The sequence below is a fragment of the Megalopta genalis genome, unplaced genomic scaffold, assembly GCF_051020955.1.
Source record: "Megalopta genalis isolate 19385.01 unplaced genomic scaffold, iyMegGena1_principal scaffold0232, whole genome shotgun sequence".
NCBI lineage: Eukaryota > Metazoa > Arthropoda > Insecta > Hymenoptera > Halictidae > Megalopta > Megalopta genalis.
In genome coordinates, this window is record NW_027476301.1 from 85,192 (window position 1) to 92,500 (window position 7,309).

Genomic DNA, 7,309 nt, shown 5'->3' on the forward strand with positions numbered 1-7,309 from the left:
CGATATTCTTGCTTAACTAACGTTTTTACATAGGGATTAAGCATTTAGAACGGAATCTAATGTAGGAAAATGGTACTTTACTCTTGATCGGTACGTTGGGACTTTGAAAATATTCGGGCGTACGCGACGCGCTCGGCGCTTCGAACAGCTCCGGTGTCCCCATTATTTTCGATTTACGGCTAAAATAAATTTTTCTAATTTTTTTCAATAACATATTCCTGCTAAAATAACTTTTTTACATAGGGATTAAGCATTTAGAACGATACATTGTTTAAAATAAGGGCACTTTACTCTTGACATTTTACGGTTTTTTCAATTTTCTGAAAAATCCTATCATTAGATTTTTTTAAAAATACGATATTCTTGCTTAACTAACGTTTCTACATAGGGATTAAGCATTTAGAACGAAATCTAATGTCAGAAAATGGCACTTTACTCTTGACATTTTTCGGTTTTTTCAATTTTCTGGAAAATCCTATCATTAGATTTTTTTAAAAATACGATATTCTTGCTTAACTAACGTTTTTACATAGGGATTAAGCATTTAGAACGAAATCTAATGTAGGAAAATGGTACTTTACTCTTGATCGGTACGTTGGGACTTTGAAAATATTCGGGCGTTCCAATCGCTCGTCTGTTGCATCATAGCGCGTCTCGGCGCAATCGACCGATTCGCTCGATCCATTATTTTCGATTTACGGCTAAAATAAATTTTTCTAATTTTTTTCAATAACATATTCCTGCTTAAATAACTTTTTTACATAGGGATTAAGCATTTAGAACGATACATTGTTTAAAGTAAGGGCACTTTACTCTTGACATTTTACGGTTTTTTCAATTTTCTGAAAAATCCTATCATTAGATTTTTTTAAAAATACGATATTCTTGCTTAACTAACGTTTCTACATAGGGATTAAGCATTTAGAACGAAATCTAATGTCAGAAAATGGCACTTTACTCTTGACATTTTTCGGTTTTTTCAATTTTCTGGAAAATCCTATCATTAGATTTTTTTAAAAATACGATATTCTTGCTTAACTAACGTTTTTACATAGGGATTAAGCATTTAGAACGAAATCTAATGTAGGAAAATGGTACTTTACTCTTGATCGGTACGATGGGACTTTGAAAATATTCGGGCGTTCCAATCGCTCGTCTGTTGCATCATAGCGCGTCTCGGCGCAATCGACCGATTCGCTCGATCCATTATTTTCGATTTACGGCTAAAATAAATTTTTCTAATTTTTTTCAATAACATATTCCTGCTTAAATAACTTTTTTACATAGGGATTAAGCATTTAGAACGATACATTGTTTAAAGTAAGGGCACTTTACTCTTGACATTTTACGGTTTTTTCAATTTTCTGAAAAATCCTATCATTAGATTTTTTTAAAAATACGATATTCTTGCTTAACTAACGTTTCTACATAGGGATTAAGCATTTAGAACGAAATCTAATGTCAGAAAATGGCACTTTACTCTTGACATTTTTCGGTTTTTTCAATTTTCTGGAAAATCCTATCATTAGATTTTTTTAAAAATACGATATTCTTGCTTAACTAACGTTTTTACATAGGGATTAAGCATTTAGAACGGAATCTAATGTAGGAAAATGGTACTTTACTCTTGATCGGTACGTTGGGACTTTGAAAATATTCGGGCGTACGCGACGCGCTCGGCGCTTCGAACAGCTCCGGTGTCCCCATTATTTTCGATTTACGGCTAAAATAAATTTTTCTAATTTTTTTCAATAACATATTCCTGCTAAAATAACTTTTTTACATAGGGATTAAGCATTTAGAACGATACATTGTTTAAAATAAGGGCACTTTACTCTTGACATTTTACGGTTTTTTCAATTTTCTGAAAAATCCTATCATTAGATTTTTTTAAAAATACGATATTCTTGCTTAACTAACGTTTCTACATAGGGATTAAGCATTTAGAACGAAATCTAATGTCAGAAAATGGCACTTTACTCTTGACATTTTTCGGTTTTTTCAATTTTCTGGAAAATCCTATCATTAGATTTTTTTAAAAATACGATATTCTTGCTTAACTAACGTTTTTACATAGGGATTAAGCATTTAGAACGAAATCTAATGTAGGAAAATGGTACTTTACTCTTGATCGGTACGTTGGGACTTTGAAAATATTCGGGCGTTCCAATCGCTCGTCTGTTGCATCATAGCGCGTCTCGGCGCAATCGACCGATTCGCTCGATCCATTATTTTCGATTTACGGCTAAAATAAATTTTTCTAATTTTTTTCAATAACATATTCCTGCTTAAATAACTTTTTTACATAGGGATTAAGCATTTAGAACGATACATTGTTTAAAGTAAGGGCACTTTACTCTTGACATTTTACGGTTTTTTCACTTTTCTGAAGAATCCTATCATTAGATTTTTTTAAAAATACGATATTCTTGCTTAACTAACGTTTCTACATAGGGATTAAGCATTTAGAACGAAATCTAATGTCAGAAAATGGCACTTTACTCTTGACATTTTTCGGTTTTTTCAATTTTCTGGAAAATCCTATCATTAGATTTTTTTAAAAATACGATATTCTTGCTTAACTAACGTTTTTACATAGGGATTAAGCATTTAGAACGGAATCTAATGTAGGAAAATGGTACTTTACTCTTGATCGGTACGTTGGGACTTTGAAAATATTCGGGCGTACGCGACGCGCTCGGCGCTTCGAACAGCTCCGGTGTCCCCATTATTTTCGATTTACGGCTAAAATAAATTTTTCTAATTTTTTTCAATAACATATTCCTGCTAAAATAACTTTTTTACATAGGGATTAAGCATTTAGAACGATACATTGTTTAAAATAAGGGCACTTTACTCTTGACATTTTACGGTTTTTTCAATTTTCTGAAAAATCCTATCATTAGATTTTTTTAAAAATACGATATTCTTGCTTAACTAACGTTTCTACATAGGGATTAAGCATTTAGAACGAAATCTAATGTCAGAAAATGGCACTTTACTCTTGACATTTTTCGGTTTTTTCAATTTTCTGGAAAATCCTATCATTAGATTTTTTTAAAAATACGATATTCTTGCTTAACTAACGTTTTTACATAGGGATTAAGCATTTAGAACGAAATCTAATGTAGGAAAATGGTACTTTACTCTTGATCGGTACGTTGGGACTTTGAAAATATTCGGGCGTTCCAATCGCTCGTCTGTTGCATCATAGCGCGTCTCGGCGCAATCGACCGATTCGCTCGATCCATTATTTTCGATTTACGGCTAAAATAAATTTTTCTAATTTTTTTCAATAACATATTCCTGCTTAAATAACTTTTTTACATAGGGATTAAGCATTTAGAACGATACATTGTTTAAAGTAAGGGCACTTTACTCTTGACATTTTACGGTTTTTTCAATTTTCTGAAAAATCCTATCATTAGATTTTTTTAAAAATACGATATTCTTGCTTAACTAACGTTTCTACATAGGGATTAAGCATTTAGAACGAAATCTAATGTCAGAAAATGGCACTTTACTCTTGACATTTTTCGGTTTTTTCAATTTTCTGGAAAATCCTATCATTAGATTTTTTTAAAAATACGATATTCTTGCTTAACTAACGTTTTTACATAGGGATTAAGCATTTAGAACGAAATCTAATGTAGGAAAATGGTACTTTACTCTTGATCGGTACGTTGGGACTTTGAAAATATTCGGGCGTTCCAATCGCTCGTCTGTTGCATCATAGCGCGTCTCGGCGCAATCGACCGATTCGCTCGATCCATTATTTTCGATTTACGGCTAAAATAAATTTTTCTAATTTTTTTCAATAACATATTCCTGCTTAAATAACTTTTTTACATAGGGATTAAGCATTTAGAACGATACATTGTTTAAAGTAAGGGCACTTTACTCTTGACATTTTACGGTTTTTTCACTTTTCTGAAGAATCCTATCATTAGATTTTTTTAAAAATACGATATTCTTGCTTAACTAACGTTTCTACATAGGGATTAAGCATTTAGAACGAAATCTAATGTCAGAAAATGGCACTTTACTCTTGACATTTTTCGGTTTTTTCAATTTTCTGGAAAATCCTATCATTAGATTTTTTTAAAAATACGATATTCTTGCTTAACTAACGTTTTTACATAGGGATTAAGCATTTAGAACGGAATCTAATGTAGGAAAATGGTACTTTACTCTTGATCGGTACGTTGGGACTTTGAAAATATTCGGGCGTACGCGACGCGCTCGGCGCTTCGAACAGCTCCGGTGTCCCCATTATTTTCGATTTACGGCTAAAATAAATTTTTCTAATTTTTTTCAATAACATATTCCTGCTTAAATAACTTTTTTACATAGGGATTAAGCATTTAGAACGATACATTGTTTAAAGTAAGGGCACTTTACTCTTGACATTTTACGGTTTTTTCAATTTTCTGAAAAATCCTATCATTAGATTTTTTTAAAAATACGATATTCTTGCTTAACTAACGTTTCTACATAGGGATTAAGCATTTAGAACGAAATCTAATGTCAGAAAATGGCACTTTACTCTTGACATTTTTCGGTTTTTTCAATTTTCTGGAAAATCCTATCATTAGATTTTTTTAAAAATACGATATTCTTGCTTAACTAACGTTTTTACATAGGGATTAAGCATTTAGAACGAAATCTAATGTAGGAAAATGGTACTTTACTCTTGATCGGTACGTTGGGACTTTGAAAATATTCGGGCGTTCCAATCGCTCGTCTGTTGCATCATAGCGCGTCTCGGCGCAATCGACCGATTCGCTCGATCCATTATTTTCGATTTACGGCTAAAATAAATTTTTCTAATTTTTTTCAATAACATATTCCTGCTTAAATAACTTTTTTACATAGGGATTAAGCATTTAGAACGATACATTGTTTAAAGTAAGGGCACTTTACTCTTGACATTTTACGGTTTTTTCAATTTTCTGAAAAATCCTATCATTAGATTTTTTTAAAAATACGATATTCTTGCTTAACTAACGTTTCTACATAGGGATTAAGCATTTAGAACGAAATCTAATGTCAGAAAATGGCACTTTACTCTTGACATTTTTCGGTTTTTTCAATTTTCTGGAAAATCCTATCATTAGATTTTTTTAAAAATACGATATTCTTGCTTAACTAACGTTTTTACATAGGGATTAAGCATTTAGAACGAAATCTAATGTAGGAAAATGGTACTTTACTCTTGATCGGTACGTTGGGACTTTGAAAATATTCGGGCGTTCCAATCGCTCGTCTGTTGCATCATAGCGCGTCTCGGCGCAATCGACCGATTCGCTCGATCCTATATTTTCGATTTACGGCTAAAATAAATTTTTCTAATTTTTTTCAATAACATATTCCTGCTTAAATAACTTTTTTACATAGGGATTAAGCATTTAGAACGATACATTGTTTAAAGTAAGGGCACTTTACTCTTGACATTTTACGGTTTTTTCAATTTTCTGAAAAATCCTATCATTAGATTTTTTTAAAAATACGATATTCTTGCTTAACTAACGTTTCTACATAGGGATTAAGCATTTAGAACGAAATCTAATGTCAGAAAATGGCACTTTACTCTTGACATTTTTCGGTTTTTTCAATTTTCTGGAAAATCCTATCATTAGATTTTTTTAAAAATACGATATTCTTGCTTAACTAACGTTTTTACATAGGGATTAAGCATTTAGAACGAAATCTAATGTAGGAAAATGGTACTTTACTCTTGATCGGTACGTTGGGACTTTGAAAATATTCGGGCGTTCCAATCGCTCGTCTGTTGCATCATAGCGCGTCTCGGCGCAATCGACCGATTCGCTCGATCCATTATTTTCGATTTACGGCTAAAATAAATTTTTCTAATTTTTTTCAATAACATATTCCTGCTTAAATAACTTTTTTACATAGGGATTAAGCATTTAGAACGATACATTGTTTAAAGTAAGGGCACTTTACTCTTGACATTTTACGGTTTTTTCAATTTTCTGAAAAATCCTATCATTAGATTTTTTTAAAAATACGATATTCTTGCTTAACTAACGTTTCTACATAGGGATTAAGCATTTAGAACGAAATCTAATGTCAGAAAATGGCACTTTACTCTTGACATTTTTCGGTTTTTTCAATTTTCTGGAAAATCCTATCATTAGATTTTTTTAAAAATACGATATTCTTGCTTAACTAACGTTTTTACATAGGGATTAAGCATTTAGAACGAAATCTAATGTAGGAAAATGGTACTTTACTCTTGATCGGTACGTTGGGACTTTGAAAATATTCGGGCGTACGCGGCGCGCTCGGCGCTTCGAACAGCTCCGGTGTCCCCATTATTTTCGATTTACGGCTAAAATAAATTTTTCTAATTTTTTTCAATAACATATTCCTGCTAAAATAACTTTTTTACATAGGGATTAAGCATTTAGAACGATACATTGTTTAAAATAAGGGCACTTTACTCTTGACATTTTACGGTTTTTTCAATTTTCTGAAAAATCCTATCATTAGATTTTTTTAAAAATACGATATTCTTGCTTAACTAACGTTTCTACATAGGGATTAAGCATTTAGAACGAAATCTAATGTCAGAAAATGGCACTTTACTCTTGACATTTTTCGGTTTTTTCAATTTTCTGGAAAATCCTATCATTAGATTTTTTTAAAAATACGATATTCTTGCTTAACTAACGTTTTTACATAGGGATTAAGCATTTAGAACGAAATCTAATGTAGGAAAATGGTACTTTACTCTTGATCGGTACGTTGGGACTTAGAAAATATTCGGCCGTACGCGGCGCGTCTCGGCGCTTCGAACAGCTCCGGTGTCCCCATTATTTTCGATTTACGGCTAAAATAAATTTTTCTAATTTTTTTCAATTACATATTCTTGCTTAGATAACTTTTTTACATAGGGATTAAGCATTTAGAACGACATATTGTTTAAAATAATGGTACTTTACTCTTGTGATTTTTCGGTTTTTTTTGATTATTTTGAAAAATAAATTTTTGTAATTTTTTTAAATACGATATTCGTGATCAGTGAACGATTTCACATATGGATTAAGCATTTAGAATCGTGCGGAAGCGTTATTAAAAAAGTTTACTCGATGCGATGGGACTTTGAAAAGTTTGTGAAAATTTTCATATTGGGAAAAAATGTGTAATTTTTTGTCTAGTTTACGGTAATGTAGTTTATTTTAATGTTTACTATAAATTTTTTTTTCGTTCGTTCACGCGCTATGTTACAACAGCACGGCCGGGCGGTCTGTTGCCGCGGCGGTTTACACTCATAAGCGCGCGT